Source organism: Aulonocara sp. 'chitande type north' Nkhata Bay, linkage group LG3 (genome assembly GCF_057382095.1).
Source record: "Aulonocara sp. 'chitande type north' Nkhata Bay isolate Kocher_YH1m ecotype deep benthic linkage group LG3, A_spYH_male_GT1.1, whole genome shotgun sequence".
NCBI classification, from domain to species: domain Eukaryota; kingdom Metazoa; phylum Chordata; class Actinopteri; order Cichliformes; family Cichlidae; genus Aulonocara; species Aulonocara sp. 'chitande type north' Nkhata Bay.
Window position 1 is genome coordinate 49,984,364 of NC_141346.1, and position 21,121 is coordinate 50,005,484.

General features: G+C 43.9%; 1 protein-coding gene across 6 annotated transcripts in view; it reads right to left on the reverse strand.

Moving 5' to 3' along the window:
* The window catches only part of kdm6ba (lysine (K)-specific demethylase 6B, a), a 107,773-nt gene that overhangs the window by 41,088 nt on the left and 45,564 nt on the right, over positions 1 to 21,121 (reverse strand). For 5 of the 6 annotated variants that reach the window (XM_086284804.1, XM_086284810.1, XM_086284811.1 and 2 more), the window contains one exon: positions 20,899 to 20,959. The gene's annotated coding sequence lies outside the window, so the exon portion shown is untranslated. Of the gene's footprint in view, positions 1 to 10,452; positions 11,030 to 20,898; positions 20,960 to 21,121 lie in introns of those variants that run through there. The other variant, XM_086284805.1, reaches the window with a different exon arrangement.

The window sequence follows — 21,121 nt, forward strand, 5'->3', positions numbered from 1 at the left end:
TGAGGAGAAGATGATGGCAGGTATCGTATAGAGATGAAAACCATAACAACAAGAAAAAAAAGGCAGAAGCACCAAATAATCAGAGCCTATAATGTTTGAGTATGAGAGCTCGGAATTAACGTTTTACACGAAATTTGAAGCACCTGTCACTGCTGCAACTGTGAAGCCGAGACGTCGGGGCGAGGTTCTGCCAGCCGCTGGTCATTTTCAAACACAGGCGTTACACAACGTAGGTGCGCATGAGAATGAGAGCTATTTAGCACAATATTGTTTTAGATACGACGGTGCTGGTAATAGTTTACAGCTAGTGAGTGGTTGTCGCGTGTCCCGAGTCGTGCGCGCTCCACTCAGTTCCACGAGTGAAAACGTGGCCGACAGGAAGTATTTCCTGCTTCTCTGCTGCATGTCAGAAAGGAAGACTCCATCCAGTCGTCTGACATGTGGGACTCCAAGTGTGAATGTTAATGTAAAGCACCGTCTGTCATACATGTCATCACATGCGCATGCCTTTACGCTGCCCAACAACAAGGGAAGAACATATCTGAAAGCACCGAACACAAACCATGAAAGGATTTTTTTAAACCGAGTTGCCAACTTTTTAAATAATTTCTTTTCTTTATTAATATGAAATTTGGCCAACAGGCTCTAAAATAATCAAATTATGTTTAGGTTTGTGTTATGAGGATGGTTAACACTAACATTACTGTGGCATTTTTCATAATGTGTGTCACCAGGTGAGAGAGTGAGAGGAAAGTGTATTAATGATGGTAAAAAACCCATAGTGTTCACTTTCAACAGGGAGAGACAGGATGTCAGAATAAACAACATCCATCCACATCTTTGTGGCAGGAAGTGACTGGGTGTATAGGAAATGTAGTCTTAATGATAGTAATATAAATTCTGAAAAACAAAAGCTGTCAATCATCTCCTCCATTTGCCTACTTATTTTAGACTAATTATAGTGACATATTCCAATTTGACAGGGATGCTTAAAAAATGCAGCCACCTCAATGCAAAGCACAGACTGCAACCTATAGAGAATTATATATGCCGTCTCGTCTGCACAATAACATGCGCCCACACACCCGTGCACATGAACTCATTTCCAAGTCGCATGCAAAGGACCTTACAGCTGAAGAATGTGTGTTTCCACCCACACAAACACACAATTACTGCCTTTTCTTTCCACTACACAACATATATGCCAAACACATGCATTTATGCACAAGCGGACAGGCACAGTGGCACAGTTTTCCATCCATCCCTTCACCCTGCACCCCCCCTCCCTTCCTTATTTGTCTCTTCCCTTGCCGTACACCTGCCAGGCCTACAGCAAGGTCACACACCTCAATTACATGCACACACATATGCACAAAGAGTGAGAGAGGGAGTGCGATAGTGAGGGAAGATAAGAAAGGAGGGGGCGAGAGCAGATTTCACGCTACCCTGAGCAATGGCTAGCATGCACTAGTGTTTCTGACATTTTATTTATGATGTGCAGTGTTCAGTCCCCAGCTCTTTTCTTTCTTATCTCTCCCTTTGTGCCTCTTACTCAGACTGCCATATATATGTTACCCTTTGTTAAAAGAAACCCAGAAATAGAGCGCACTAAGTTACAGAATCCACCATCTGTGACTTATAATTTAAAGATATTTTTCAGTCCATGCAGTTTTGAATATTTGGAAAAACACTCCACAGTATTTCACTCATCAACCTGAAACCTGAGTAGCGACTTTTGATGACTAGCTGAATGTCAATAATAGATATCAGGCGGCAATAGCAACGCTAATCTACCTCACAAATACAGCCATGAATCCAAGTGTGGCCCATAGCCATATTAATACAGCAGCTGTGTATGTGATCCTCCTATTAGAGCTTTCCATATCTGCAGGCAGACTGCTGTTCACCCGAGCAGCCACAGGAGGCAGCCAGCTGTGTTTACACTGTGGGCTAATGTAGCTACCATATGGCCACAGAGCACAGGACACATGCAGTGGACACCACCGCTCAAACACCACACTGCTGCACCCAGGAAGCGTTAAAAGCAGGAATTTGATTGGAAGAGTCGCCTGAGCCTGAAACTGAAGAGAGCAGACAGAAACAATTTGTGGGAGAATATTTGGCAGGCAGCGGGAGGGCGGAGGACTTGTTTAGCCTCAAACTCTGCGTAAGAAGGGAAGCACAGTATATTAAAACCACCTACACGTCGGCCTATGCCCATCAGCGGATGAGTGTAGGAGTTTTTAATTTGTTAGCCATCTCTTATTAAAGGATTCTGAACTCCCAAAGCCACTTGAACTTATGACCTGAGGATTTTCTATACATCTGAATGCATTTAAGGTCACAGGTTTTTATTTCCTATTTGCAGCTCTGCTACCTTCGGCACAGAGAGGAAAAACATGCAGAGAGAAGCCCAAGCACACACAGTGAAGCATGTAATTCTATACATCCCTGATAGAAATCCTGTGGGACAGACTCAGCCTGTCTCATGACCTCCTCCATCACCCTGCCCCACCCAACCCACACGCAGACAATCCACACTATATGGTATCGCTGCAGTACAGTGCAGGCAAATGTGCAGCTTACTGTCATGCATCTAACACCAGTCGAACAAAAGAGAACAACAGAGAAAATCAATTATAATGTCCAAACGCGCGCACACAGCTACCTCCTTCTCTCTCCTCTGATCTCTGCAATCAAAGCCATCTGATCACAGTGTGTGTGAGAGACTGATAGAAAACTGCCAAAATGCAAGCGGATGGGGTGTAGACGATTGGGTTTTAGGGTTTTAAATTACTAAAGATTTACAAGGTTAGGGTTGAGATGAAGGAAAGGCGAGGGGAGGATTAATGAAAGATGGGAAAAGGCTGTGAATGGACAGAAAAGATATTGGAGGGAGGTGAGGGAGGGTGCAGACAGAGCAAGGAAGGAGGAAGGACCAGACTTCAAGGCAGATCATATTACTAGTCTGGGGGCAAACACACACACACACAGACCCATAAAGGTCACAGCGTACCTGCTGCCCTCCAGACACACTCACGCAGAGACACAGATCTCCTCATAAACACTGAGCGACAGACCACAGTTTTGATTTCACACACAAGTCTGCAGAACAGTTAAAACAAAGAAAGTCAATCACACATGCAGAATGAGGCTAATGAAGTTACAAACACGAAAGCTAAATCTTACTAGAAAAACAAAAAAGAGTGACTCCAGCATGCTCAGCTGTGACTTTTGAATCACGCATTGAGAAGAAGTGGAGCGAGAAACATTGCGGGGCACACAAAAGCACAGTTATCACAGACGTTACACAAGTGGGAGGAGGTCAGGGTTCAGTGTGGAATTAGGTTAAAGAGACAGGCGACGCCGCACATGTGTGAGAGAGAAAGAGCGGTGAGAGAAAGGCTGTTCGGGGGAACAACTGGACCCAGAGTTTGTTTTAAAAAAAAATTTCAGGAGGATAAATTAGAAGAAGAGGAAAAAGTAGTGGAAGGATTTAAAAGAAGCAAAAGAATAGAAGGAGGAATGACAGGGAAGGTAATAGGAAAGAAAAAGAAAGCTGAACTCAGCCTTCCTTACCAACAGGTAATTATACCTGCCAGAGCCTCCAGTCGCACACACACACAGATCTTCAACTTCCTTCTCTTAATAATGGTCCTCTGACTGCTTAGAGACATAATCAGGTTAATGCATTACTTTCAATCAGCTGGATCAATCGAGGTCACTGTGGGGTCACCGGTGCTACTGTTCATGTGCACATGCACATTTTACAGGCGTGATTTTTACGCACGCTTGTAATATTCCAATTAAAGACTCCAATTATGGCAAAATCTTCCCGTAATGAAAGAGACATTCAAGTGTCACACGATGCTAGTACTACAAATACCAGTTAAAACCAACACCCCGTCTGCAAAGCCACCGCTCACGAATGTGATGAAGAGAGATAATGAGTGTAATGGAACCCCCGTGCCTCTCTTCCTTGCACTGAATGCACAAGTAGCTCATTTAAGGTTATACAAGCTTTGAGTTAGCGCGTTATGCAGTAAAAATCTGATGTAGTATGACAAACCTCGACTCATTAATCAAACAGCAAAACCGGTGCGGGACTAAACACTGCATTCCGTTCTTGCATCATTAGCAGCAGAAGTTAAACACATATCCTGCACGCAAACCCCCTTTTTCTGACTCTGGGCCACCGCTCTCGAGTGCGGCTCCAAGGACTGGCGCTCTCATGCGTTCCCCAAAGCCGAGAGGCAGACGTGAGTATACAAGCAAATTCACGCAAACGCGTAATGAGAAGCTGCGCAGGACTACATCGCTTGGTGCGAAGCGCCGCAGATAAACAAATACGGTGAAAACACAAAGAGGACAGCCCGAGAGCAGGAACCTTCAAAGAGCATCCTGTCGCATGCAATTACAGGGTGCAGTAAATGGCCCAGCTGCTGTGCGTTTGTGTGTTTATGCAGTTGCATTATAGATTCCTTCTGTGTGTGTGCAGTTTACATTCCAGCTAGGGCTGGGCCATATTATACCGTTCACGGTAATACCGGTATAATGTTAGGCAACGATAGGAAAATGAAATATCGCGATAGAATGGGAGTAAAACGCGCATGCGCAGTGCCTTTGTTTTCATACGCACATGGCCGATTGTTGAGTGAAACAGATGAACCAGAATTGGTTTGTAAAAATGGTGCAACTTCCGTGATGTGGAACTGGTTTGGTGTTTGTCCATCAGATACACAACAAAGCACATTTTTTTGCAGAACATGCAAGCGGCCGTTGTTATTGTCATATTTGTCGGACTAAGATGCTCTTAAATCTGGGAGTAATCTGGGTCCTAAACTCCGTATGCTTCAGGTCAAACAACACTGCAGCATCACTTAGAGTTAAAAACTGTCTAAATTCTTTCATCTTTAATAAAACGATCAGCATTGCTGCTTTACCAGGTGTAACTATGAAGTTTAACTTCCAGGCATCCATGAAAACAAAAGTTATTACATTTAACGGAGTTAGAAGTTAGCAGGAAGCTAGCGGAAGTTAGCTCGCTAGTTTCGCTAGTTACCTAAGCATGATATTGCATGTTCTGACTGAGAGATTTCTGAAAAAAATCAAACGTACAGCTCTGCTATCACTTCCAACATAAATGAAGACGGGAAACTAAACAGCAGTGACGTTTGTAGGGTTACTGAAGTTGGGCTAGCTGGTATATAATGATGTGCTACGTGATCGCTAGCAACACAGCTATGTTAGCATAACATAAACAGTGAAGCTGGAGGACGAACACTAACACTTTTCCACTTATAAAAGTTAACGTGAAGGTTCTTCATGGTTAGAGACAAATGCAATCGCATGGCAGGATGCTGTAAACGGACCAAACTTCAGTCAGGAGAACAACTGAGATAATCCATCCACAATACCAGGTTAGTCATTAATATACTGCAGCAACATGGGAATAGAGCAGCTGCCAGAGAATTCAACATTAATGAATCAATGGTACAGAAGTGGAGGAAGCAAGAAGAATGAGTTTAATAAAGTTTGATTTATCTGACTGCTTTGTTTCACTTAATGTGCCTTATAATCCCGTGTACCTTATGGTCCGAAAAATGCGTACTGCACACTGCAGTTTAATGTTGCAAAGCACCTCTTTTTAACTTCAGTGGATATTATACATGGTTATGCTCAGGATATGTCAGCCCATTTCTAGTGGAAATGCCTTTTGGTTAAACTTTCAGCAAGGAATTTGCATTTGCACTGTTATATTTTTATAAAGCTTTAATGTACATAAAAACCAGCTTCTTGTTTAAGTGAAAATAAATGGAAGGTTGTCTTTTTGCGCTAGTAATGTTGTGGAGTTGTATTTTGTCTCGCATCAATTATATCGTCGGTTATATCGTTATCGCAAATTTTGAAATATATATCGTGATAAATATTTTTGGCCATATCGCCCTGCTCTAATTCCAGCCATGTAGTAGCTGCTGCTATTCACAGTGCAACAGCAGGATACGCCTCAGAGTGCACACAACGTCATCACATAAGATGCTAACAAGCAATACAAGCAATACAGCAGAAGGAACAAATACTTGCTTATCATTAGATGTACTTGGTACAACATGCAGCTGACTGCTGTTTATTGTAAAACTCATTCTTTGGTGTTGCTTAGCCTCTCTGTGATCCCTCCCATTGTATCATGACCTATAAAGAAGTGCAGTGCCCATTATTACTGAGCTAGCACAGTTTAACAGTCTACAACCATCCATGCACATTATGCAAGAGATGCTGTAAACATACGCACAGTTCCACCGTTGACCTTTATAAAGCAGCAATAAAATCAACCACGGGCCAAAGAGTTGTGCTTTAGATGCACACACACCTGTGCCAGTCACTCACACGCTCTCTGTGTGCCTGCGTGTGTTTTATGGATTTGGGGTTTCTCTAGTTGTAGTGACAGAGCCCTCTCCTGACTGAAACAACTGGAAGTCATTATCTTAAAATCAACAAACCCTGGCCCCTCTCCTCTACACAAAGAAACCATGTGCACACTCAGCACACTACTCCTGCCAATGGGTGTGTGTGTGTGTGTGTGTGTGTGTGTGTGTGTGTGTGTGTGTGTGCGTGCGTGCGTGCGTGCGTGTGTGTATTCTCAATGTCTCAGCATGGCTACTTTTCTTTCACCGTCCCAGACATCTCTTCATCTGTGCTCCCCTTTTCTTTTCTCTCTTTCTAATTCGTTTCTCTCTCTCGAGCGTCACAGGCTGCAGCTCAGAGCCAAACCTATCTGTGCAAATAAGAAGTCGAGTACGTGCTCCTAACCTTCCCTCAACCTGCCCAGCTTCTCTGCCTTTTGTCTCGCACTCGGCTAATCAAACAGCATCTTATGCAGGCTAGTTACCGTGGTACGCATTAGCACCAAGGCCAAAGCTAATCTTCTTGAGCCCTTTGACCCCCGCATAATAGAATTAGTCACCTAAGCCTTATCCCTTTGTGTTTTAACAAACTGGAATATATATAACTACTGCAATTAAAGAAGAAGCATAGCACTAGCTCATGTAGCCGAAAAACAAATAAAAAAAAACACGAATCAATAAAAAAAATGCTCTTTGAACACATGACAGTTGTGAAAGTAGAGTTCACTCATGGTACATGTACTATTTAACACACCAAATTGCACCTTGCTTTGGAAACAGCACAAAGACAGCTGGTACCACTATACACGCACAGCTCACCAAAGCCTGATTCTTTCCAAATCAAACACATATCATTTTTTTAAACAAACTACAATTAATGTCCAAGCAACATATGAATGAACCGGTCTAGATTAAGCCAGCATTTGGCTTAATCACTGTTTGACGCTATATTCTGCACACATGAGCTCAGAACCACTTTTGTCTTCTCAGTTTTGTCCAGAACTGCAGCGATGACTCGAAAGCGTCACCGCGTTGAGCTGTCAGCTCATTGGATCAGCTCCAGGAGCAAACAGACAATTATGAACATCAAAGCGTCTCAAACTATTACTTGAACACGAGCTGTTAATAGCCCAGCCCCTCTCTCCGCAAACGCAAGCCAGCCACGGCGCCAGCCATCCACCCGTCCTCCCCTCACCTCCACCCCTGAATCTCCTATCTTGTCTGTCTGCTCCTCTCCTTCTCCTCCCCCCTTTCCCCCTCCAGTTCTTTAAACACGAGGGGGGAGGGGGCTTTTCCCCTCTTCTTTCTGCCCCCCCCTTTTTTTCTTCGCCAGGCAACACACTCAATCACTCTTACAACCCCCCAAAACCCACCCCACCTCCTCCCCACTGCTATCTCAACCTCCATTCCAATGAATGTGCAATCCCCCGACCCCCTCCAACCCACCCCTTTTCTTCAGCCATGGGGGACTGCCCTGGGGCTGAGGAGGGGGTAAAGAGGAGAGCAGCACATGTACACACACAATTTCAGGCGCAAAAACACAGCACCCCCCCCACTCCCACCCATCCATCGTGTATATGTGTGTTTACGTATGTGCACATCTGCAGAGGAACACAGGAACATGGTGGGTGACAGACGAGAGGGGGGGGGAGTTGGGTGGCGTCCTAATGGCTCTCAGTGCAGGAAATGGCTTGTTGCTACACAGACAGCTCCAGAGTCAACAGTCATCACAGGCCTCATCCCCGTATTTTATCTGCATTGGGAAAACACACGTCCACTCGCAGCTGGGCAGGGTCAGCCCCTCCCACCGACTAATGACTATGCAAAACTGTTCCTGCAGGGCAAAAAAATACAACTGCAGCCGTCATGAAGGTAAACTGTAAGGAATCTGTGTGGGGACATCACTATGCTATGTTTATTTAAAAGCCCTGTACCTGTGGTGCACACTACATTTATTGTTTTAAACCTATGTTAACTTTTTATTAGGTTTTCCTGGAAAGTAGTATTTGGTTTCATATGATGAAAAATATGAGCTGTTTTAAAATGCAAGAATGCAAAAAAACCAACTCAAATTCATTGCTTTTCCTTTCTGCTCCTTCACTGCTCACATTCCATTATTTAATGTCTTTGTTCTAATATAACACCTGAAACCTAACACGCAGCAACTCAACTCTGTGACCTGCCTTATCTTAATCAGTTCTGCCCAGCTCTAATGTCAGATCTATCTCTGCTAATACAGCATACTCTGTTCTCTCTATGGGAACCAGCAGCACAGTATAAACAGATTAGCGCAGCATTAGTACTGGCTGCGTCCTGTATACAATATTTCCTAATTGGGCAAGGCTATGTGGGATAGAGAGTGTGCAGCTATGATGTATCCCAGTCCACAGCAGGCGTCCCTGGCTGAACCATGCCTGGCACGCCACTACAGGATAATGACAGCTGGACAGGAAGTGGTGGATATAAAAAAAATGAATAAAATGTAGGAAAAACAAAAGATAAAAGGAAAGAAATGTCAGAGCAGAAGATGTTCTACTTCCACTGGACTAATGAAAAAAAGAGAGAGAAAGGAGGAAATTCCCCAGGGAAAACAGGAAGGGTGGGGGCAGCAAATAAAATAGTAACAGAGATTTTTTTTTGCCTTGTGTGTGGAAATGTGTGTGTGCGCATGTGCAGACCCGGACGCTCACGTGTGTGAGTGGGAGAACTGGAGGGATCAGTTTACAGTGGGACGCGTGAGATGTCTTTCTAGTCAGGCTTTTATTCTAGGAATGTTTGTATTGGTTTGAACGCAGGGGGGCAAGGACTTAATTAGGACAGGGACCGACACGCCAATACACACTCACACAAATGCACACAAAGTCACATAGTGACACCAATATTAGCTCCAGGCAGACGCCGGCGCAAGTGTCGAGTTTCTCACACGCTTACACTGAGGAGCGTGCACATAAACACGCACACACAAACACACACTCATTTTAAAAAGCAAGTGCTAACCAGAAGACCAGAGCAGACCAAAACCCCACCACCACGACCAGACCACAACACACTTGACAGGACGGCGCACACTTTGTATTAGTGAGCGGTGTGTGTTGAAAAACTAATAATGGGAGTCGGCATCTGCGTGTGCAGAAGAGACAGGCATTCACCCGGTGCCTGAGCGGTAAAGTCACAAGATCCATGTTCCAGCACAGTCACCTGCCAATATCATGACAGAGAGATGAAGTCAGAAAGTGCAAGAAAAAGGAAAGCACTGAAAAAAAGCAGAAGAATGTGCAAGAAATAGAGAAAGCCTTTGTGCAAAGCTGGCATTTAAATCAGCATGGAGTGAAGAGGAAAGAGGAAAGAAGGAGAAAAGAAACTCAAGAGAGGAGAGGAGGAAGGATGAAGACGATTTTTTTTAAAAAGACACAAGTAAAAAAAACCAAAACCCTACTTTTGTGTTTTTTTGTGAGCCAGCTGGCTGCACATCCTCCTGGAGCATTTAGATCACCCTGCTGTGAACCGAACCGCTGGTTTAAAAACCAGCATGCTGGGAGCTTTAAGAGACTTCTTACTGGGTTTCTTCTGCTTCCCAGCAATAGTTTGATTTCAGAATATTTGCTTGCATGAAAAGCACCAAGAACTGCCATATGATGGCTATTATGACAGAAGCCTTAACTCTACACACAATCAGCCAGAGCAGCACAAATCCTAATTCAAAAAAGAGAGAGAGAAAAGAAAAAGGAGGGGGCTTAGTTGTTCAGTGCTTGTCTATTTTGGGGGCATCCCTTACATGCAAAAGTTTGGGTACACCGCGAGACATAAACACTCACAGCCGTCCACAAAAGCGTACACACACACACACACACGGCCCCAGCTGGAGCACACAAGCTCCCTTTGTGCTGTATTCCTCACGCCTTTCAGCCTTAGCTTCAGCCTTTAGCTTTAGCTCCTCTCCATCTGCACACACACAAACGCACACACAGAGCAACTTTCTCCTGCTTTTGTCTGCAGAGCGGCAGTGGTCAAACAGCTGAGAGGTTTGCGGATAGGAAGCTCGCCTTACCGTGGCCGGGTCCAGGCCGAGCACAGAGGGGAGACCCAGGGCTGGATCGGTGGTGTAAAAATAAAAAAATAAAAAATAAAATAAAAAAAATTCCAAAAGCAGCTTGTCGGTTAGAGCGTCAGCCAGCTCAGCAGATTCCCACTACCTTCCCTTCCCTCGCCTTTCCTGCTGTCTTGCCTGCCTGTGCTCCCAGCTTTGTGCGTGCCTTGTATTTTCCCTTTAAACTGCACAGGCTGCTTCCCCCCACCTCCTCAGCGCACACACGCGCACTGAGCCAACACACAAAACACTCACTGCTCCTGAATATGACACTGTTGTCAAAAGCATTCAGTGCAGTGTTGTTGTTGCTGTTGTGTATATATATATGTATATTTCTTATTCTACAGCCTGCAAAGGAAGAACTGAAGGGGGGGAAAAAGACACCAAAACAGAAATCCTCTTTGTCTTTCTTCTTCTTTTTCTTCTCTAAATAAAATAAAAGTGACACTGCTTTTAGATCCTGCTCTTCTCCTCGGTCTGTGTTCCTCTTCCTCACCCTCTCTCTCTATCTTTCTATATTCTGTCTCGCTTTTTCCCCCCACTCAGTAGTCAAACAAAGAAAGGAAAGGAACAGAGCGAGCGCACACACACACACACACACATGTGCGCACAAACACGCACACACATACATATATAACACACATTCGGCTGCTTTCTCTCTCTCTCCCTCTCTCTCTCTCACATGCACAAGCTCGGAGCCCAACCCCCCAGCCTGCCTCCCTCTGATTTTTTTTTTTCACTCCCTGCCTTTCTCTAAACAGCACCTCCCCCCTTTCCACCCCCCCCTCACCCCCCATCCCTCCCTCAGCCTGATCTGGCCTCGTTCTCATTCGTCTACCACCGCTCTCTCTGTTTCTCTCCCTCCCTCCCTCTGTGTCAAGCAGATGGGATTGGAGAGCAGAAGGAGCCTCCGTGCTCGCTCTCCACCTCGATTTCTCTTCTTCATTAATGTGATGTAAGCCTGATGGAGACGTGCATTGACCTACAGTAGACGCACTAATGATTAAAAAATATATAATCAATACAGATGTAGAAAACCGCCGGTGGTTTATAAAACTCTGATGCTGCTGCCATGCAGATGTGAATCGATTAACACCAAAAATCTTCACGACCAACAGATGTGAGAAGCCGGTGATGACCCACTTAAACATTGGACGTCGGATAGACGTGCAGATCGTGTCTATATTGGGTCCATCGGTCCTCGGCCAATTCTTGACCATGACCCAACCTGGACGTCAATGTGACTGACGTTCAACATCTGAACTTTGCAGCATCAAATTTACATAATTTAATATATATAATAGATATATGATGAATAGCAACATTGTCGTTATCAACACAATACATATGAATAAGGATTATTTATAAGCAAACATGATTTATTATGCGTTAGCCTACTTTATTCAGTACTTGTGGGGTTTTTTTTGTTATTTCACATTTTCCTGTTTTTCCTTAATTGGTTTATTTATTTCAACGAATCAGCTTATTTGTTTGTAACCAGGTTAAAAAAGTCATTTCTTAAAATGTGTTGAGATAATAAAAACATTGAAATCCATGCTGAAATGTAAAATAATAATGGTTAAAGTATTTAGAAAACATTTGGAATTCCTTTTCAAAGACGTACAATGTGTTTAACAAGATTAAAAAAGCATTTGCATTATATATGGTTTATTTTTACGAGTATAGTGTTTTATTGTGAAGAGCTTTGTAAGAGAAAGCGAATTTGGCTGTGATCGGTAGCTGGACTGAGAGAAGTTGCGATGCACGGGTTGTGCAAGTATGAATGTTTGAACTCGACTATCTGCTCTACGGTCTTTGTCGATGCCCACATTTTGCAAACTGCCTGTAAGACACTGGGAACATTTCTGCTCCAAAGCCACCGAGCAGCTGCTCAGTTTTGTTTTAGCGTCAGGAGCCTGGCGCCATCTTGGAGGTGTCTGCTGATCACTCTGCCTTCCTGCATTCCTTCACTCATGACTGTTTCTGTACAGAAAACATGTCCTCCACTCTCTGGAAGCATGGTACTACAGCGTCTATAGCATGACGTCTAAAATACGTTGAAGTTGGACAATGAAAGGACGTCTACAACGACGCGTTTGGATTATAAATACCGTGTACACGGAGGACCTACTCATGTCAACACTAGACATTCAGTAGACACTAAAAAACAACGTCATCTGGCGTTACAAAGCAACCCATTCAGTGGACCAAAATTGTACGTCCAAAAATGACTTATTAAAGATGTCACTGTGACGTCACTTTGCGCAGTGGGGAACAGAGACCAACACAAGGCTTAGTGAGAACAATAATGTCCAGATTAAGAAACAACCCGACCTGCGTTTACAGACTTTGGGATTTATTTTGAATTAAATTAATCAGTTTCCACCTTCTAAACTTTTGGGGGTGTTTTTTGTGCAAAATTTGAACCTAAAGAATAATTCCCATTTTATGACGATTTGGCCTAATTCTTCATAGTTTTTAACCGCAATGAATCTGAGTCACTGATCCAGCATGGAGAAAATGGTCAGACTTGGCTCACTTGCAACCTGCTCTGGTTTTGCCAACAGTTAAGGCAAATCAGATCACATCATAAAGCTGTAACGACCCTTCACAGCATAAGTCTGCATGTGTGCAACTACTAAACAAAGTTGAGACTGGACAGTGTGGCTAATTTGTTTACGTATGTTTGATATCTAGGTTTAACTGGAACCTCATCTGCTCAACGTTTTACTGATACACGTAACAGTAAAAACACCTATATATAGGCACACATACACACATATATATGGGACCCCCAATGAGACTGAATGTCAGCCTTTATGTTTTCCACTACTTTCTTTCCTTCCACTGCTTTGCTAGTGTTTTTGTTATCTTGAGGACATCACAAGACATTTGTGTAACTAATGAAGAGCTTTTCAGATTGATACTGAGCGTGCAAGGCTGGCTAATGAACAAGGAACGCTATTCAAAATGATCTTTTAAATGTTTTCTAACAAGTAACACTTTGTTCACAGCTTTGGACCACTTTATTAAATGAGTGGCTACAAAATGTGCTGCATGTACAGCAGGCACAGAAACTAAGTTCAGGGGTAGAGACAGTAGTGTCCACTTGCTGACATGTTGCACACAAAAATACATACTCCATGCTTCCTCTTCCTCACAGAGTTGTTTCCTAAAGCTCACGTTTAGACACACATAAACACACAAAATGCCCTTTTAAGTGCTGTCCACGTGCAGGAAGATGGAATTCCAGAGCATAGAGAAAAAGTACAGTCGGAAAGCCGGCAGAGAGAGAGACAGGAGGGGGGGTTGGCGGTTACAGGGTGACGGTATGGAAAGTACAGCATGGAGCCACTGCTCTCTGACCAGGGCACAGACTGGAGGAAAGATTGGCACTACTATTGCACTGCCTGACTCCTATAGACCCCAACCCCCCACCCGCAACAAAAATGTAGGGGCACCATGACACACAGCTCCACGCTGCATGACCAGAATAGTGAGGTAACAGAGAATATTGAGACAGAAACACTGAGCCCTCAGTGCTTCTGTCTCAATATTCTCTTTCCAATAACAAGCATTTGAGTACAAAGTTGAACAGGACAACTTAAACGGCTGCTGCATCACTGTTATAGATGCACAGCGTGTAGATCCATACATATTTAATATATTTGCAGTGGAAAATTAAAATGCATTATTGGTGATTATGACTTCTGATCAGTGCTGGCTACAAAAGTAGCGACTTACTTCAGTTTCATTGCACTCGGCTGTGATGCAGTAACGTAACGCACTGCTATAACACTTCCGTCACAATAAAGTTACAGTTTTGTCGTTATTTGCATTAAAAAAGGTTCTTCATCATTTGCATGATGGAAAAGCAAATGATTATACAAGTTTTCGTACACATTACTTACAGGTGTCAGTTCAAACGTAAAAGCAAGCGGCATAATTCGGTAACCTCGGAGGAGTACGTGAGACAAAGATACACTATGTTGCCAAAAGTATTCAGTCATCCTTCCAAATCATTGAATTCAGGTGTTCCGATCACTTTCATGGCCACAGGTGCATAAAATCAAAAGCAAACATTTGTGAAAAACTGGGTCGCTGTGATAGGATGCCACCTGTGCACATTTGTAAAATTTCCTCGCTACTAACTATTTCACAATCAGCTGTTAGTGGTATTATAACAAAGTGGAATGACACCAAATTGGTAGGCTGGGTGAGGTGAGGCACGTGGTCAGCAGAGATTACCAACTTTCTGCAGAATCAATCGCTACAAACCTCTAAACTTCATGTGATCTTCAGATTAGGTCAAGAACTGTGCGTAGAAAGCTTCATGGAATGGGATTCCATGGACGAACAGCTGCATCCAAGCCTTACATCACCAAGGTCAACCCAAAGTGTTGGATCCAGTGGTACAAAAGCATGTTGGCGTATTCTCTGGAGAAATTAATCACATTTTTCTGTCTGGCAACCCGATATACGAGTCTGCGTTTGGCGGTTCCCAGGTGAACGGTACTTGTTTAACTGCACCGTGCCAAGTGTAAAGTTTGTGTGGGGTTGTTTTTCAGGGTTTAGATTCAGCTCCTTAGTTCCAGTGAAAGGAACTCTTAATGGTTAAACTTCATTATCCAAGTCATTTTGGACAATTTCATGCTCCCAACTTTCTGGGAAAAGCTTGGGGACGGCCCTTTCCTGTTCCAACATGACTGCGCACCAGTGCATAACGCAAGGTCCATAAAGACACGGATGAGAGAGTTTTGGTGTGGAAGAACTTGACTGGCCCGCACAGAGTCCTGATCTCAACCTGACAGCACACCTTTGTAATTAATTAAACCAAAGATTGCGAGCCAGGCCTACTTATTATAAGATCAGTGTCAGACCTCACGAATGTGTTTCTGGAAGAACGGTCAAAAATTCCTATAAACAAACTCCTAAACCCTGTAAAAGCCTTCCTAGCTCAAGAGTTGGGAGTTCGCCTTGTAATTGGAAGGTTGCTGGTTCGAGCCCCGGCTCGGACAGTCTCGGTCGTTGTGTCCTTGGGCAAGACACTTCGCCTACCGCCTACTGGTGATGGCCAGAAGGGCCGATGGCGCGATATGGCAGCCTCGCTTCTGTCAGTCTGCCCCAGGGCAGCTGTGGCTACAACTATAGCTTGCCTCCACCAGTGTGTGAATGGGTGGATGACTGGGTGTGTAAAGCGCTTTGGGGTCCCTAGGCGGGACTAATAAAAGCGCTATACAAATACAGGCCATTTACCATTTAGAAGATTTGAAGCTCTTATAGCTGCAAAGGGCGTGCCAACATCATAATAAACCCTATGGATTTGGAATGGGACGTCACGCAAGTATGTGCAGTTAGACGAGTGAACGCTTTTATACGAGATACATAAATAGCGCTCTAATACAAAAGGGATCTGGTGTAGGCTACTAGCTCACAGAGGAGTCAAACTGCACGCTTCCCAGAATAACCGAGTGCAGGCACATCTGCAGTCTGCTGCAGTTCTACTCTCAATGGCTAAGCAAAGGAGCTTGGCAACAGCCCAATGAGGAAGTCAAACAAAGATGTGAGATAATTCATTTGATCAAGTAGATAAAATGTTGTTGTGAGTCTATTTAACCAGAAAACCTGGGAGTCGACTTGAAGGCGCACAAGCACTTTTACAGTTTTACCCTAGCAAGCAGGACAATTGACAGACTGCTTAGTGTAGTTTCTACCTGCCCATGCCTCACTTCTAATGCTCTCCCTGGCTTCAAGCTACACTGTAATTAGGCAGTGATCACAAACAAATGAGCCTTTACACAGACTAAACTCCAGAGTGCGTCCCCTTGTGTTGTTTCTAAAAACTTTATTTTCCATCTCACACACCCACCAGGTTAAAGATCTAATTATATTTTAAAAAATCATATTTAGACTTTGATTCTTGGCAGTTATTCAGATGTGACAACAGCGTAAGCCTGCACAGGTTCAGTTTCAGCCTAAAACTGAACCTGCTGATAAATACGACTGACAATGCAGTTGGTTAAATGAGGGCAAAAGCAAATAAAGGGAAGTAAACAAGGTGAGACAATGGCAGAGGGTAGGGAGCAAAAGAGGAAACTACCGAGCAAGGAACAAGGAGAGACGACCAGTCAGTTGGGTGCCACGTTACATAATTCTCTCACTGTATTGATTGCTGTGCTGATTTGGCCTCTAGCCAATATTCATAGCATTTGTAATTATTGAGCCGAAGCCCAGACGGAGTGAAAGCGCGAGAGAAAGAGACTGAGATTCTGAGGGCAGATAGACGGCAACCGTTAGAGAAGACTGCAAAGAAGCGAGAAATAGAGGTATGAGTGGAGAAAGGGTGAATAATAGCCGTGAATTTTGGGATGTAGCCAAAGTGACACCAATAAAGAGAGCAAAGAGAAAGGAAGCAGCGTCAGATAATGAAAAGACACAGAGGGAAACAGAGAGAGCATGTTTGAGAGATCATTTAATTGAGTGAGATGGAAATAGCCTAGTTGTGGGAGAGAGGAAACAAGTGTGAGCTGGGATGAGGAGATAGCGACAGATCGAGGGGAGGCGGGGGAAAAAAAGTGTGTCAGTGAGTGCAAGGCAGGTTATTCTTGCTGCTGTAATCAGTACTGTTATATAAGCTTGTAGCACTGGGCAGAACAGCCTGAAGCACTGGATCTGCAGGACAGACTGGGTTTACTGCACGCACACGGTGCGCACAGTTCGCCTTCAAACACTTTACAGTAGGAACAGAAAGTGCCTGCGGCCACATATGCTGCATATGAACCTCAACATCGTTCGCAGGTTGCTCTGAGAATACATCTGCCTGGGAGCATTTGAAAATACACGTTTTCTCTCTGCCTCAGACCAAAATTTCAGCTTTTTCTTTTTTCTGTCTCCAAAGTGGATGAATATCAAACACCGGCTGGTTTCGTGTTTCAAGTTTTTGTCGATTCAGCATCTCAAAACCTGTCCTTCCTGACTCATGCAGGTTAGGGGTCAGAAGTTTTGCACTTTTCAGGCACGGACGCCTCGTCAGTTTGATGAATTGATGTCGTTCTGTCCACAAACTTACTCTGCCACATGCGATATGTAATTACAGGAATGCATTCACACACTTTAGTTTAGTAACAGTAATCATGGAACTGCAGGTTTTAAAAAACAGCTCAACTGTCAGAGTCCTGTTTCTGTTTACTATAAATCACCAAAATCAGACCTATGACCCACTTTGATCTTTAGTCACCTGGACCAATTCCCCTGTCAGAGTGAAGATGTGCAACTATACCTTTACAGTGCAAATTTCAGTCTTTGCACAGTTTTTCTATTGTGGTAAGTAAAAGGAAATGAGAGAAATATCTCAGCGCAACTCTTTGGGTTTTGGGTCAAAACATGAAAACAGTCCAAAGTCCAAAATTTAGGCCATCAATCGCACTTTCCAAAGCCGTCCAGTGGGCCAGTTTGGAGTCTTTGCTGGGCCGAATCTGGCCCCCGAGCCTTATGTTTGACACCCCTGCTGTAAATAATCAATAAAGTTAACACTATCTTCCTCCACGCACAAATGCATGTGTTGCCTTCCTAAACCGTGTCTTTAAGAGGTCACACAGTAGAGACATGAGTCTCCTGGTCGTCACTGTAACATCATCCATCATGTGCTGGGTTAAAGTTACTGGGTCGGTCCACGCGGGAATACATGAAAGTGAGCAGGGTGTGCATTCGGACATGAAGCTGAAACATTCAGAAGCGGCAGATTAAAGGACAGAAGCCATCAATGGCTACTGCAAAATAACCAGCATGCATGTTTTCTTTGCTGTCAGATGAATAACAGAAGTAAAATTTCTAGGTCAGGACAGCAAATTCTGGCTCTAGCTGTATCAACACAGCAGAAGGGGGAGGAGCTACAATGTAATCAGCTAAAACTCTGCTGCGTCTGTTCACTGCTGCCAGATGTTGGCTATGCTATGGCTACTCTATTCACTCGGCAAGGTTTTATAACCTCAAGACCAAGAAATCAACAAGTGAGGATGTATCCGCACACGCAGTTAACTAACAGTCCCGCTCTCCCTGTTGTAATCCTTCATTTGGGGGCCTCTCCTTCCTCCCCGTCTTCCATCCTTCGCCCCCTCTGGCACTTCCTCCGTTCTATGACATCTCTCTTTCGCTCCCTCGTTTTCCATCTTTGGATAAACTATAGACGGATGAGGGGAAGGAAGCGCAGATAAAGGCATAAAACTATATTAATGAAATGAAAGAAGCACAGAGAGGGAGGAGACGGGCAAGAAGATGGAGGAGAGAAGAAGCAGGGAGGGAGACGGAGAGGTTGTGATGGAACAGATTTTCCTGATGCTGGTGAATAATTTACTTTATTCTCTCTCTCTCTCCCTTTTTTTTTTAAAGATATAAAGATATAATCAACTGGGGATGGGGGGGTGGGGTCTGATTAATTGCCAATTAATGTTTAACGAGGCACAGCTGTGTTCATTTAATACTAGTTTAGGCTTTGCCTCTCCCTGCACCCCCTCCCTCTTTGTTTCCCTGAAATGTGTTGCACTCTTCTTCTGCTGTTGATTCTTTGCCACAACAAGTTCAACTGGAAGGATTACCAGTGCGTTTAGCAGTCACTAAGAAAAGCAACTGATTTACCCTGATTTACACACACACACACACAGAGCTAAAACGACCCTTCTCTGCGAAGACGCATGTACGTCTCTTTTTGTACGACTACAATACTGCTCTTTAAGAAAGACCTGCTTCCTTGCCAAGAGTTAGATCAGAAGAAGAGTGCAACTGACAAGTTGTGGTTTTCCAAAGGGTTATGTGCCACACTTTTCCTTTCCCTGTGACAGTAGCTTCCTGAAAACTAAACTGGATGACATCCAAAAGCACAGCGATGACAAGGCTTCAGGATGTCTGTTTACAGGCTTTGTGCTAAGCTAAGCAGCTGCTGCCTGCGGCCATTTACCCGACACACATGAGAGAGACATTAATCTTCAAATCCAGCTCTCGACAAGGCCGTCGGTAAGTGCTTTTAAAGGCCATTTTTGGCACTTCTTTCAAAAAAGTTATGGAAAAGCTTGGGAGTAGTGAAAAATCCTCCAAGGAAACCTAACCCCAATCGGCTGCCGAAAGACACTTCCCAGCTTTTTAGTGGATGCTCAACTTCGACAGCAATTTCCAAAAAACTGATGGAAAACATCCTATTGAGAGTTCACTTCGTTTGAATGTTTAAAAGTTTGCAAACCTTAAATTGACAGTTAGATATAAACATAGTTGGAGACGGAGTACAGTTTTGCACCTGACAGCACAAAGACTCGTAGGATTGTTAATGTTTAAACTGTTAACTGATGACTAGTGTTCCCCTTAAATGTGTGTTAATATTGAATAAAGCAGCATTCCTGAAGTTGCTTGGCGTATAAATTGCTCAACACATCCTGCTGTTGAACTCACTGACACTTGTGACTTTTGGATTCTTCACCATACCCTCATAACTCTGCATGTAAGAATGTACAGGGCTCATCTCGCCTCATCTCTTTCTTTCCTCTGTTCGTCTGATGCATCACACGCCTGGAGCCTCTAGCTTCTTCCCTGTGTGTCTATCTAGGAGAAACATCATCACTAGGCACTGCTCAGATTTGTAACATTTTTGTATACAGTGAACTCACTGTATTGCAGAACCCATCTGACCTGAATGCATGTAAATATTATGGCTGTGGACAACGTAGAGCCAGTAAACTACACAGGATGCAAAGTACTGCATCTGTCAGCATAGTTAAAAGTGTTGTGTTCAGTCATGTGTGTGTGTGTGTGTAGCGTACATATGTGTCTTTCTAGCCCTTTTTTCCTGTTTTGGCTCTCATTACAATCTGATACCTCTATCCATCTGTTCACAAAGGAGAGTGAGACGGAAGAAGGGAGGAGAGGTGGAAGAGTTGGCCATCACTCTTCATCCATGCCCCTCCTCTTCCTGCTTTATCTGCTTTCTGTCTTTGTCTTATAGCTCCCTACCCGCCTCCTCTCTTCTCCTCAACCTTCCCATCCCTCTCTCTAGTCCCTCCTCTCCTGCCTGTCTTTCTTCTTCTCCCCCTTTTATCTTCGGTTAGAGCCAGTATGGAGCTCAGCTTCATCTGAAAACCCAGCAGGTGTGTGGTGTGTCTAATTGTTCGTAAGTGTGTGTGAGTGTGCAAAATGTGCTTTAAAGTCTTGCGCGTGAGAGCTTTCTTTTCCCTCGCAAGTCACACTGTGCCTGTGTCTGTAGCTACTGTGTGTAGTGTGCCTGTGTGAGATATCTCGTTTCCTCAGGGGAGGCCAGGCCCATTTCCACTGTCTGCTGCAGCCAACCAACCCAGCAGTGCATCGATAATCTATTAGAGTAAAAATACACACACGCACACACACGGATAAGCTTGTTCATCTTACCTGCCACTGTTGAGAACACTCTGGATGTGTATGGACTAAGTGGGTGGCCAAATGCCTGTACCTGAAAAGCAAGCATACCACAGAGATTACAAATAATTCACACATTTCCACAGCAGCACTGGCCAATAGAAATCAGACATAGTAGAGCTGAGTAAAAAGCCACTTCACACAGACCAACACTTCCACTGCATGTTACACCCATTTGACATAAAGTAAGTAGATA